This window comes from Mixophyes fleayi, chromosome 8 (assembly GCF_038048845.1).
Source record: "Mixophyes fleayi isolate aMixFle1 chromosome 8, aMixFle1.hap1, whole genome shotgun sequence".
Taxonomy (NCBI): Eukaryota; Metazoa; Chordata; class Amphibia; order Anura; family Limnodynastidae; genus Mixophyes; species Mixophyes fleayi.
In genome coordinates, this window is record NC_134409.1 from 134,294,073 (window position 1) to 134,309,388 (window position 15,316).

Here is a 15,316-nt window from a genome sequence, read left to right on the forward strand (position 1 = left end):
CAAACACTTGAATCGGACGCTGCTGCGTGCGCTCCAGCTTGACACGCCCTTACTGTACATTGACTACCTGCATACGCCCAGTACCCTCCTCGTGAAATCATAGGCTGTAGTAAGGGTCCTTTATGCTTATTAAGATTAATTAGATGTTGCCGCGTTCACTGGTGTATCATCCGGTTCCGGGCGTGCGCAGAGCATTTTGACGCAAAATACGACACGTATCTTCATTTAGGTTCCTTAATGAATCAGGTCCGTTGACTGTACAATGAATGTGTTTCTCTCCTTTATTTTTCAATCAATAATTATTGGCTTTGTTCTTATTATATTGTTATAAATATAATCCAAACTACATACTTTTATAATGGAAGGAGTTTATTTGTGCTGTGTTGTAACCAGTGTATGGCCCTTTAATTGCATCTGACCTGTTCTGTTTGTTTGCTGTTAGTGGCCCTTGAGCAGTACATAGATCCTATCGGCTTGTTCTTCCCACACCTGGTACATACGGAGCAGTCTGTACACCGTGATCCTGCGCCTCATACAAAGAGGCCCTTGTAACACGTTTGTAGATATAAATAGGTGATTCGCCTGGAGTGAGGGTTATATAAGGATGTCTACATCAGCGATATTACAGGACATATAAATAAACCCTTCACAAGTAACAGGGACTGTATTACAGTGGTGGGAAGCTAAGTAGGCAGAGACATACAGGGAATTACTTTCAAGGTACATCCAGCAATTTATGAATGTATCTATATTGATCATTGTGCTCAATGCTCAGATTTGTCCCTAGAAAAGTCCCTATTGTTCATTATTATCCAAATACACAGTATAATGCCTCTTATTTTGTTTATTGTAGGTAATTCTCACTATATAAAGTGAATATTTATTAACATAAGTATTTAAAATGCCAAATAAAGTTACATTATAACCAAGTTTAAGAAACATGGTCTGATGTGCCCTGGGGCAACCACACATATGTGGGTTAAGCTCCTCTAGCACCATTCTGCAATGGTAAATAGGTGTTGCCAAAAACCTGTGGGCGTGGTTTGTGTAATGTGGGCGTGGTTTGTGTAATGTGGGCGTGGTTTGTGTAGTGCAGGAATGGTTTGTGTAGTGTGGGAATGGTTTGTGTAGAGTAGGCGTGGTTTGTGCAATGTGGGCGTGGTTTATGTAGTGCGGAAGTGGTTTGTGTAGTGTGGGCATGGTTTGTGTAGAGTAGGCGTGGTTTGTGTAATGTGGGCGTGGTTTGTGTAGAGTAGGCGTGGTTTGTGTAATGTGGGCGTGGTTTGTGTAGTGCGGAGTGGTTTGTGTAGAGTAGGCGTGGTTGTGTAATGTGAGAATGGTTTTACACAGCCAGTAAAGTGTATGGAGAATTCTTGTTTCAAATAGTTGTAATCAGACGTGTCCCAGCCCCATTTGATCAATATAGAGTGCAGTGACTTCTATAGCGACCTCTGTACAATAAAGATGTTTCGCAGTTTGTTTTGTTGTTTTCTGTTTTATGTACTAAAATTGAATAAAACAGTACCTGATTTAAAAAAAAAAGATGTTTCGCTAGTCTAACAATACAGAGAGGTCTTTAGTGACCAATTTACAATACAAGTAACTGATAGATAATGAAAAAGATATTCTAGTGGCTGATATACAATAAAATGGGCATTCTAGTGGCAAATATGCAATACAGACAGCATACTAATGACCAGTACACAATACATACAGCACTCTAATGACCAATACATAATACAGACAGCACGCTAGTGACCACTATATAATACAGACAGCATTCTAATGACCATTACACAATACATACAGCACTCTAACGACCAATACATAATACAGACAGCACGCTAGTGACCACTATATCATACAGACAGCATTCTAATGACCATTACACAATACATACAGCACTCTAATAACCAATACATAATACAGACAACACGCTAGTGACCACTATATAATACAGACAGCATTCTAATGACCATTACACAATACATACAGCACTCTAACGACCAATACATAATACAGACAGCATTCTAATGACCATTACACAATAAAAACAGCATTCTAATGACCAATACAGATAGTATTCTAGTGACCACTATGCAATACATACAGCATTTTAGTGACCAATACATAATACAGACAGCATTTTAGTGACCAATACATAATACAGACAGCATTTTAATGCCCAATACACAATGCAGACAGCATACTAATGACCAATACACAATAGAGACAGCATTCTAATAACCAATACAGACAACATTCTAGTGACCAATGTACAATACAGACTGCATTCTAACGAACACTATACAAAATGCAATGCACACTAGTGTTTAGGAACGAGCACAGTTACAACAGAATTTTGCAAAGGAACAGTCATTTTGCAGAGATGTGACAATTGCATCAATACAATCTTTGACTTCTGCTTTTCTTTATCAGTTCTGATTATTTGTATATTCAGCATTCTGCAGAAATTATAGCCTATAGATAGCGATGAAACAACAATGTTGTCAATTCATTCTGCTCTGTGGTGTGGGTGAATCACAATAAGGGATTGTCTGGAGGAATAAAAATGATAGGAATAAAATTGCTCCGAAAATGGTTTTAGTTAAAAAAAAATCTGAAAATGTTTTTCCTGTCAAAAATGTTTGGTTTTTAGATGAGAATCAGGCAGGGGCAGAATACAGGTACATAGGACAAACATGACCTGCAATGCACAAGTCGCTTTTTTTGTGACTTATTTTCAAATAAAACAAAAAATTCAAATAAAAACCTTCAACTGTAAACGTCCCATTAATAATAATATTATTATTGCTACTATTGATAAAAATAATTTTATTTTTATGGCGGTTTTCTCCCAATAGGACTTAAAAGGGCTTTTGAAGTATCGGTTCTGGTGAATGTATTTGTTTATTTTTTTGTTACCTTAGAGTCATAATTGCCAACAGTCCTTATTTCTGGCCGCTATAAGGGACGTAGCATTAAATGAAATCATATTCAATTTAACTCATTAACATATAATTAAACTTTCAGGTCATTAAGCAGGGGCAAACGAAGGATTTGTAGAAGGGGGTTTCCACACCACGCCAGTGGGCGTGACCAGCATGCATGGGGGCGTGGCTATAATTTTAGACAGTGCTTGGCTGCTCTCCAACTCTTCCTATCCCCATAATATACATGGGCAATGCTGTGTGCACTACTGTTAGGTGCACGCAGCTCTCCCTTTTCAAGCAGAGCTGTGTGAAGAAGGAGCAGGGTCCAGTCACCTCAATTATACAGTGCCCCAGGCTTAGAGGGGGGGGGAGGGTTTTCAGGCACTAGGAAACCCCCCTCGGTTTGCCTATGTTGAGCTGAAATATGGTGTACTATTTTATACAATAGAACTTTCCACTAAGGCCACTTATACTTCATTTTTCTTGTCGTTTTTAGAGAAAAAATACCATTTGAAAAACTAACAATCTCCTGAGCCATCAAAGTCCCAGGCGGTATATTTACTAAACTGCGGGTGTGAAAAAGTGGAGATGTTGCCTATAACAACCAATCAGCTTCTAGCTGTCATTTTGTAGAATGTACTAAATAAATGAAAACTAGAATCTGATTGGTTGCTATAGGCGACATCCCCACTTTTTCAAACCCGCAGCTTAGTAAATATACCCCCCAGTCTCACCTGCAGCACTTAACACATATGTCACTGGGTAATAATTCTATGATCACTGAATATATTTCTAGATGTCAGTTGCGTAGGGATAATGTTTAGTAAAGGACTTTATATGTGAACACACCATCTGCATCTCAATTAAGGCTATTACTGCAAAAATGATTATGGGCTCTTTGTTTTTAAGTCAACCTCATTAGGGCTTTTTCAGTTGAAGAGATGTCATATCACAGCATTCACAACCCTAGTTATCTGTTGATCCTTTCATCCCAAATTACTGGGCCTAGAAAGCTGGGTACACACTCCAGAAAATTACAGCAGATGCAAATTCTGTAGCGATTTTATCAACAACTGAAAGTCCTGATGAGCATGCCAAGACACATCACATCGTTTAATTTGGTATTATGAACTTCCTAAAAATCATGATCAATGATGGAACGATATCGGGCAAATGTGGCAGTGTGTACGCACTCACCACCAGCAGTGTAGGCAGATATCTGTACAGTGTACAGAGTTACAATCTTTTCAGCAGATGGTTATGACAGATGAAGTTCATCGATCTGAAGGTAAATCGTGTAAAACGTGTGTTAGTATGTACACATAAATCGGCATACTGATTAGGACTTTTTTTTTTCAGTCGTTGCTAAAATTGGATAAAATTTCTGTAGGTGTGTACCCAGCCTGACCTGTGAGAGCCCCCAAAAACCTTGGCTCTCTACAGCTCTAAAAACATCCTGGAGTGCTGGTCACATACACTCAGGGGTATATTTACTAAACTACAGGTCTTGAAAAAGTGGAGATGTTGCCTATAGCAACCAATCAGATTCTAGCTGTTATTTTGTAGATTGTACTAAATAAATGAGAACTAGAATCTCCACTTTTTCAAGAACCGCAGTTTAGTAAATATACCTCAGAATTTTCTGCCAACTGTCAAATATAAACTAATGCAATGTACAATGTTACAAATTTGCAGAGCTAAGCAATGATTATTTTATATGCTTTAAGTTTGTGCATTGTATTGGAGGTCGCCAATGTACTGTCTCTCTCCTGGCACCGATAGTCACTGTATCAGCATTGAAGAATGGGGTAAGATAATGTTACTCACGCTCAAATCTAAGTGTCATCCGCGCACACCTGCACAAACTTCAACAGAGCGACGACCCAGACGTGAGGTGAGAAGGCAGGAGATTCTTCTACTGGGAAAGGCGAGTTTCCATGAGAACGAGGAGAGAGAGAATGTTTGTTAAACAAGGCAGTAACAGCTTTCTTGTTTACAATTTATTAAATGGGCTGACGATTCGGTAAACGCATCGCACCAATTTTCTTTCTTCTGTGAGAGCTCCAGATGATGTAAAGAGCACCTGTTCTGGAGATATCAGCAGATAAAGATAAGACAATCTCAGTTTGGATTACTTGGAATCTTAGTGTAAACATATTTTTTTTGTTTCCACTTAGCAAAATAATTTGCTGATAGACCGGCACTCAATGGTCTCAATAGAAAATGACTGAAATCTTATTGACAAAGAACGAACAAGCAGTTTAACAAAATCTTGAAATACCTGTGTTTAAATTTGGAGTTGTTTTTGTGCTGAGCTGTGATGGATGTTTTGGTGGCTGGAGGCGGAACTAGCGAACTGTGGGCCCCGGTGCAGGGAGGCGGGAAGGAGGAAACCGAGGCCTCCGACCCTCTGCATTCGCCAGTATGTCCATGGGCACCGTGTGGGGCCTGGCAATGTCCGGACAACCCCCCTCCCCTCCTTGGAAGCCAGCACTTCCTCCTTAAGGCTTCTTCTGAGTAACACATTCGCATGGGGTCAACTGATGTACTCTTCCACCGCTGTGTAAGAGCTTCAGGAACCGGCCAGGTCTGAAAATATTTCAGACAGTGAGGCAGGCATAGGCAAACCGAGGGGGGTTCCTAGTACCTGGAAACCCCCCTCCAAGCCTGGGGCACTGTATAATTGAGGTGGCTGGACCCTGCTCCCGTTTCACACGCTCTGCTTGAAAAGGGAGAGCTGTGTGCACCTAACAGTAGTGCACGCAGCATTGCCCATGTATATTATGGGGATAGGAAGAGTTGGAGAGCAGCCAAACACTGTCTAAAATTATAGCTACTCCCCCATGCATGCTGGTCACACCCACTGGCATGTGGAAACCCCCCTCTACAAATCCTGCGTTTGCCCCTGGCAGGGAAGCGAAAAGTTCGGCTGAAGGTCCCATCTGATCAATTAAAGTTTTCAGCACCTGATTATCCATTAGGCTGCAGCCTAGAGTGCGACACTTTTTTAGGGGGTGCGAAATGGTGACAGAGAGGGGCATAAAATTAAATTAATTTTAATATACTATAAGAGAATAATTGTTTTTCAAATAAAAAAAGAACATGAAAGAAAAATGTAGTAAATGTTTAACCTTGACGCATTCCCATGGTAAAGGCGGAAAAGACAATGAGTCATCATTGGGCGAGCGCTTGAGGATTGCAATCCTCCTCCCTCTCGCAGTGGATGTCGCCATTGGCCTCCTGTCTGGTTCTCTCAACCCCCCCCCCAGTTCTCCTTATACCATTATCATTAGTCAGGCAAGAGCAGCAACAATGGGATGAAAGATTAACAATAAGATAAATAATTTAATACATAAGTAGTCCTGGAAGAAATAAGTATGATATAAATGTTGTTTCCTCAACAGTATTATTGTATTTAGTCTGTAACAAAGTACATTTCAACGTAAGTAAATAAATATATGCATAACAATTTATGAGTAGAAAGCTATGATTATAAATGATACATAGATATGGATGGCACAGACAGTAATTAGCTGGAATGTAAGATTCAAGATTCCAGATTTAATATGGGATTATTTATTTATAATGGCAGTGTGTACGAGCTCCTTTCCCTCCTCTGTGATGGCATGTGACAGCTTCTGTGCCCACTGGGTTGGCACTTACGCCAAGAGCATACGGATTTAAATGGCATCTTTTGTGAAGAGGTTATTTTTTTCCCTCTGAATAGGAAGTGGATGGGAGCTATAATTATGTGCCGGTAAGCGAGCAGAAATTGCTGAAATGAGATTTCGTTATGTGAATCGAGTTGTGAAAATAATGCAAACTGGAAGGTGTTACCTAATTTGTGGAGTGTCGTTTGTGAGATGTTTCATGGAGTTCTTGCATTTGACACCACTTCAGAGGTGACATAATTCACTACATTCAAAGGGATACTCCACCCAATCACATGTGATAAAGAACCAATGTATATGAATACAGATAATCTATATACAACAGAAATAAAGCTAGCCCCTATTTCCTCTTACATTCCTTAGCTATATAATAAATACATGAGAATCAAACAAGAAGGAGAAATTCAATTTCATGAGAAGGGAAGTCCTACGTAGTAAGAGACTCCGCCATGACCAACAAACCGTATGAAAAGTGAATTGCCAGAAATATCAGGAGTAGATGGACATGTGAATTACTCCTTCATTAATCAACTTTCTTGTACGCTATCTAACCCATACTTGCCAACTTTCTGACTCTGTCCTCCGGGAGGACAGGTCATGTGACAGTATAAAATGCCCTCACTATAAAATGCCGAAATTCATGGTATTAAATAGCGAGGGCGGGGCTTGATGGCGCGATTAAGCCCCACCCTTGATATTCAATGCCGTGAATATCTGAATTTTTTATGATCCGGGAGGTCTGCCTACTTTTACGGGAGTCCAGGTGCCTCCCGGAAATTTTGGGAGAGTAGGCAAGTATGGTCTACCCAAAGAGATGCTAATTATCCATACACTGTTCAGCAATGTTCTCAGTCGTCCCCAGTCACAGTAAATGTAGGACTCTACTGTATTGAGCGAACAGTGGGGATCCGAGGGACCTCCAATAATGTAGAAGTGTGTGGTACGATTGGGTGAACTTATGCCTGGATAGTCAAGCTTGTGAAAAATTCACCATCCAGTCACACACTAACCTGCTGCATAGACTGTGTGCACTGCGCTCACTGTGTGACATCACCATCCAATCACACACTAACCTGCTGCATAGACTGTGTGCACTGCGCTCACTGTGTGACATCACCATCCAATCACACACTAACCTGCTACATAGACTGTGTGCACTGCGCTCACTGTGTGACATCACCATCCAATCACACACTAACCTGCTACATAGACTGTGTGCACTGCGCTCACTCTGTGACATCACCATCCAATCACACACTAACCTGCTACATAGACTGTGTGACTGCGCTGTGACATCACCATCCAATCACACACTAACCTGCTACATAGACTGTGTGACTGCGCTGTGACATCACCATCCAATCACACACTAACCTGCTACATAGACTGTGTGACTGCGCTGTGACATCACCATCCAATCACACACTAACCTGCTACATAGACTGTGTGACTGCGCTCACTGTGTGACATCACCATCCAATCACACACTAACCTGCTACATAGTCTGTGTGACTGCGCTGTGACATCACCATTCAATCACACACTAACCTGCTACATAGACTGTGTGACTGCGCTCACTGTGTGACATCACCATCCAATCACACACTAACCTGCTACATAGACTGTGTGACTGCGCTGTGACATCACCATCCAATCACACACTAACCTGCTACATAGACTGTGTGACTGCGATCACTGTGTGACATCACCATCCAATCACACACTAACCTGCTACATAGACTGTGTGACTGCGCTCACTCTGTGACATCACCATCCAATCACACACTAACCTGCTACATAGACTGTGTGACTGCGCTGTGACATCACCATCCAATCACACACTAACCTGCTGCATAGACTGTGTGACTGCGCTCACTGTGTGACATCACCATCCAATCACACACTAACCTGCTACATAGACTGTGTGACTGCTCTCACTGTGTGACATCACCATCCAATCACACACTAACCTGCTACATAGACTGTGTGACTGCGCTCACTGTGTGACATCACCATCCAATCACACACTAACCTGCTACATAGACCGTGTAACTGCGCTCACTCTGTGACATCACCATCCAAGCTGCGGCTGGTGCCATTAAAACCAACCAATCACAATGATATAGTTTGGCTGATTTACATTGAGGGGGATATTCAATTGTGAGAGATCGGTGAAATACTCGCGCTCGAAAAATATTACTGTTAATACGGTAATTACTCCCTGAGCTGCGAGCTGAAATCCAGCGAGTAAATTACCGTATTAACGGTATTTACGCGCAATATTACCGTATTAACTGTAATATTTTTCGAGCGCGAGTATTTCACCGATCTCGCTCACAATTGAATACCCCCCTGAGGATGTTATCTCTCCATACTTTGCAACATTGCCAATTGGAAATGTGAGACAATTTAGGTTATGCTCCACTCATTCTAAACCTGTGGAGGAACAGCTGCCAATAGAGGGGCAGCAGCCGATTCGGGGACAAAGGGAAGGGGGAACCAGCAATGCCAGGTCACCCTCCCAAGGCCCCCGCTCTGCTATCAGAGGAGTAGAGGAGGGGCTTCTTCTGAACGTGTACCAGACCCACGTATTACAAGCTCTGTGTTTTAAAAATAATTTCGATTTTGGGGCATAGTCCCCTGAAATGGCAGAGATTTGAGGTTCCCATTAAGGGTGGGGGGTAAGGGTGCATAGTTGTTCTTTGGATGAATTGGGGAATAATAGCAGTAGTTGTGCGGTCCATAAATTAAACTATGATTTGATTAGATTACTCATCACTGCACCCAGAATCAAATAAATACTAATAAGCTCACATTAACGTAAAATTAACAAAGTACAGAACCAAGCACCATTTTTCTCCTCTCTGCTCTCCACTGCACTGAACTATCAGGTTGCTGTGTACATAACCCAATTGAACCTTCTATAGTGAATTGTACAATACTATTGTAAGATGTAAAACTGCAACAGTATAATTAAATATAATTGGTGGTGGGTGTAGACAGCAAAAAAAGACTTGAGAGGAATTCAATCCTGTGACTTATCGATTGTACTTTAACTAAGGAAACTATGAAGTCATTTAAAATAATTTAGAAAATAAAATAAAACACCGCGTGTTGATTCTAATATCTGCAAACAGTTTTATCCCCCGAGAGATTAAACACTTTCACATGTTGCAGTTACTATAGAAACACAGAAGGCTTACATTTTAATCATTAAAATATTTAGACTTGTTTTTATTAACATGTTATGTTATTGTAATCTGCTTTCCTAACAGAAAACAAATAGCATAGAAACAGGATATAATTTATATGGATTAAGACATTCACAAATTGCTGGTTTGCGAGCCCAAGAGAGTAATTAACAGATTTGTTCCAAAAAATTGTCTCGAAGCATCCAAAAATGTGACAACAGACTTCGACAAGTCGGTTACATGCAGTGTTCTGAAATTTGAGCTACGTTATGTATCTTGCTTGGTTAATATTTAGCAAAAGTGGCCTTGTGGTTGCCCCAAGTGATGAAGCCATAGGGGTATCAGGGGATTCTATAGCTTAAAGTCATCTATATCTACACAATGGAGGCAGACATTTTGTTGTAGTCACAAGAACGCTACATCAATTCACTAGGAACAAATGACCTCACTGAGGCATGAGCCATAACCTGCCCAGTGTTCTGAATTTTCTGGAGCCATTCGTGGCTAATGTGGCCTGTCGATAAAGGGTGTCGTCTCACCCAAGTGCGAGGTGGATCGTGGGTGTGTCTTGGTATGACCCAAATTTACAATTGGTGGGTATGAAGCATTGTTGCATTTACTAATAGAAAAGCTAAAACACCATTTACATGAAAGTGATTTCACAATCTGTTCTTCCTCACTGGTGTCACTGCTGTTTTAGCAGAATTTCCATATTTTTCATATATCTTTCTATTTCTATTGTAATTCTTTACATCCAATTTTAATTACAAGTAGAGTATGCGTTAATGTAGTGAAGAGACAATCTGCACACATTAGGAATACTCAATTCAAGAAATATACTCGGTGGTGTAATGCTACACGAAAAGTCCCAGGGCTATACCGCGGTGCATTACAGCGGATGCCAGAGTGTGACCATTCATGGACAGTAGTGGGTGTGTGTATTGTAAATTAGGGGTGTGGTTGTATTTATTAGTGGGTGGGTCTATGCTAAACAGTGGTCTGCAGCTATAATAAATAGAGTGCGCTTTTTAAGTGAGGATAGTATGAAAAAGAACATGTATAAAACATTTATAGTCTAAAAATACAATAACTTATAATCAGGAATTGCATATAAAGTGTTGTGACATATCCCAGCATCCAAAACAGGGGTAAATGCGGGATTTGTAGAGGGGGGTTCCCACAACATGCATGGGGGCGTGGCTATAATATTAGACAGTGCTTGGCTGCTCTCTAACTCTTCCAATCCCTATAATATACATGTACAATGCTGCTTGCACTACTATTAGGTGCACACAGAGTCCAGCCACCTCAATTATACAGTGCCCCAGGCTTGGAGGAGGGTTTCCGGGCACTAGAAACCCCCCCCTCGGTTTGCCTATGCAAAAATAAAAGAGGCAACAAGCTATTGTCAATCAACAAAGAGTAAAAAGCAGGGCCAGCTCTATTAAATGGAGGGGCCTCTTCATCCTATTTGGTGAATACCCTGGCAGCTAAATAATTAATGTCCTTTACAAAGTTAGGTCAATGGAGTATCGCTTATATTACCTACCTCCAACTGTTCTGATTTTGGCAGTACAATCCTAACCACGGACCTCAAAAGGGGTGGGGCTTCCTCAGAAATGGTTGGACTTTCACCTAAAAGTGGGATTTTTGAGGAAGCTCTGGGTGGGATATGGGTATATTGGGTATATAAACTGAGCATAGTCTAGAGAAAACAAAATCAAGACAGTGGCCATCCTGATGAGTAGCAGATTCAATACACTGGGAGAGGTCAAGTGAGGAGGTTAGAGAGAGTAGTTTGGAAGCAGCATTGGAACGTGGATTATCAATAGGGATGTTGAAAATACCCATAATTATGGTGGGGATGTCAGAGGATAAGACGTGAGGGAGCCATGCAGAGAAGTGTTCAAGAAATTGTTGGTGTGGTCCAGGGGGGCGATAGGTGACAGCAACACGCATTAAAATCCTAACAGCATGAACTTCAAAAGATCTGAACTAAGGATTTTGGAAGAGAGGGAAGACAGGTGATAGGTTTGAGGTTTGCTGGATTTCTGTAGCGTTCAGATATATGCGTGTGGGAGAAGTGAGGGGGACCTGGATTAGGTGATATCTCACCAGCTAATAGAAGCAGGGAGGAAGAAAGGTAGGAAAGATGATTGTAAGATGTGTGTCCTTTTAGTTTCTGGTGACAGGGTGAGGCTGTAGTAGATGTAGTTTATTCCTGGATGTCTGGATAACATGGAGTAATGATGTGGGAGCCATGTGAGGGAGTGGGTGGAAGTGTTGAATGGAGAGTAATAAAGAACAGGTGATGGAGTAGCTGAGTTCTTGCAGAGTCATGAGAGAGAGGAGAGTAGTTCAAAGTCAGACAAAGCCTTGAGCAGAACTAAAAGTCCAATGATGAGATAGGGGACTGAAATATCTGTAGGATAGGTAGGGAGTGGCTGAGCAAGTAGTACAACAGGCTGATTAAACAGAGGGGATGTTGCATGGAAATAAACTGACAGATAAAACAAACTTTCATGAGGTGAGAAGAAAATAAGATCAGAGTCCAAAACAGTCCTCATGTTGTGTGAAGCTTGTATCCAGGGAGAGATGGAAACATCAGAGGTAGATTATGGAGTTTCAGGTAAATACTGACTGTTGTCCTTGTGTAGCTGTGATAATAGGCAGAATGTTCTTCTCCTTTTTCCTCCCATTTCACTCTGGTATAACTCCAAATGGTGCTATTTAAATTTTTTTACACTTGTAACTATACACTTAGAACTATACACACTAACTATGCAGCCATCACTGACTTGCAGCCATTCTACAATGAATATATATATCTGTGATATATGTGGCAACATCGATAGGCGACAACAGGGATATGTGATATATGTGACATCGATAGGTAACAACAGGTGATATGTGATATATGTGACATTGATAGGTGACAACAGGGGATATGTGATATATGTGACATCGATAGGTGACAACAGGGGATATGTGATATAGGTGACAACACGGATATGTGAATGTGATAGATGTGACAACAGGGAATAATGAGAAATTTGCACCATTTTTAAATTACTCTCTGTTATCAGTTTGATAAGTTTGACTTGGAGACATGTATAAGATTAGTGTTACACATCATAGAACATTTTCAACTGTAAGCATAAGGATCATTGTCCTTAACCTAATATTCATATATGATGTTTACACATATATAAGAGCAAAATAGTCACAAGGGTGCTCTCTATTGTGTGGTGGTCACAAGGGTGCTCTCTATTGTGTGGTGGTCACAAGGGTGCTCTCTATTGTGTGGCGGTCACAAGGGTGCTCTCTATTGTGTGGCGGTCACAAGGGTGCTCTCTATTGTGTGGCGGTCACAAGGGTGCTCTCTATTGTGTGGCGGTCACAAGGGTGCTCTCTATTGTGTGGCGGTCACAAGGGTGCTCTCTATTGTGTGGCGGTCACAAGGGTGCTCTCTATTGTGTGGCGGTCACAAGGGTGCTCTCTATTGTGTGGCGGTCACAAGTGTGCTGTGTGGTCTTCTGCTGCTGTAGCACATCTACTTCAAGGTTGGATGTGCAGTGCATTGAGATGCTCTTCTGCATACCCCCCATGGTTTATTGAGTCACTGTTGAGTTAATTTTTTAATCAACCATTGTTTATATTTTTATCTTTAATGGTTAATACAATACAATCAAATAACATACCTTTACCTCTTAACTGTCCCGATTCCATCAGGATAGTCCTGATTTTAGGGGACTATCCTGATCAGCCAGGAGCTTGTCTTGGCATGAGGGACAGCTGGGGCGTATTTCCAGTCTTCACTTTACATACATGCTGTGTACAGGGTTGCCAAGTCTGAAATAAAAAAACAAGCAACCACTTAGTGAAAAACAAGCCCAAACCAATCCTAAAAGGCCCAACTTACAGGGGACCGTCCTTTTCTATAACAATAATTTCTACACTGAATGTCCATTTAGAAAACCTTTATCATCATCATCATCATCACCATTTATTTATATAGTGCCACTGATTACGCAGCGCTGTACAGAGAACTCATTCACATCAGTCCCTGCCCCATTAGAGCGTACAGTCTAAATACCCTAACATACACACACACACACAGACAGAGAGAGAGAGAGAGAGACTAGGGTCAATTTTGATAGGAGCCAATTAACCTACTAGTATGTTTTTGGAGTGTAGGAGGAAACCGGAGCACCCGGAGGAAATTCACGCAAACACGGGGAGCACATACAAACTCCTCACAGATAAGGCCATGGTTGGGAATTGAACTCATGACCCCAGTACAGTGAGGCAGAAGTGCTAACCACTTAGCTACCGTGCTGCCCAATCTTTATAAACACAAGAGGACACATTTATACACTGATATGCCGAATGAAAAAGCAAATGCTGTAATTTAGGACACTGGTATGTCTATACCACACAGCCCCATGATATAACAGTATAAGTAGTCTTCTGACATGAGCAGCTTACTGCATGGGAGGGGGGGGGGTGTTATATAGCAGTGTTACCTGCTATAAGTGCAGGGATCCTGTGTCTGTCACAGCACTTATTTCAGTAGGTTGCTGTAGATCCGTCTTCCTGTGATTTATTCCACGTCCTCCTCTGACTCCGCCCACCCACAAAGCGCCACTTCATTGGAGGATGTCGCTGCACAACCCGCCCACCAAAAAAAAAACCCTGAATGCACCAATCACAAAATAGTAACAGAGGGAAAAAAAAAAAAAAAAACCGATTGTGTAGCCTGTGGACTTGGAGAACGTGTCCAAGCCCAAAAACAAGCTACCGGCGTCAGTGAAAAAAGAAGCCCAATTCCGCTTGTTATAAGCGGAATTGGCAACTATGGCTGTGTATAGCAGTTAGTGGTGCACTCTTTATATAAGGGGAGATAGGAGGGAGATGTAAGTCATACTTGCCAACTCTCCCTGAATGTCAGGGAGACTCCCTGAAATAGGGGTGATCTCCCTCACTCCCTGAAGAGTCTGGCATTCTCCCTGATGCTGAGCCAGTACAAGACGTGGTTGGCTTCCCCCTCTGTGGCATGATGACACAGTTCAGAAATTGTGTCCTATGTCCATGTATTGATGCCTATGGAGGTGGCATTTTCATGGAGACCAAGATTTAATCAAAGTCTGACAGTAAGACAACATGACTTCAGTAATGGAGACAGAAATGTAAAATACACTTCAGTCTCTAGAGATTCATTAGCTTCTTTCTTTAACGCATAGTTGCCTACTCTCCCGGAATGTCCGGGAGACTCCCACATTTCTAGACTAGACCTCCCGGGCGAGCAGGGCAATCTCCCGGTTCTCGCCACAATAGAAAAGTGGTGGGGGAGGGACTTAATGATGCAAATATCGTGTCATCTTAGCCAAAATAATGCGATTCATCATGCCCTGTCCCCGCACACCAACCTCCCCCAGGTTCCCCCTGAAGCCAAGAGGAAAAGTTGGCAAGTATGGATGTAAGTGGTTGGCGGGAAGTGCAAGCTATGCCCTCCATGGTG

General features: G+C 41.6%; 1 long non-coding RNA gene across 1 annotated transcript; it reads right to left on the reverse strand.

The window, feature by feature from the left end:
* Nucleotides 1-280: 280 nt before the first annotated feature.
* LOC142100199 (uncharacterized) lies at nt 281-14,699 on the reverse strand. Its single transcript, XR_012678766.1, has 4 exons — nt 14,322-14,699; nt 13,497-13,647; nt 4,761-4,848; nt 281-2,558 (listed from the first exon to the last, which is right to left on the reverse strand). It is a non-coding gene; the product is annotated as an uncharacterized LOC142100199 (long non-coding RNA).
* Nucleotides 14,700-15,316: the final 617 nt, after the last annotated feature.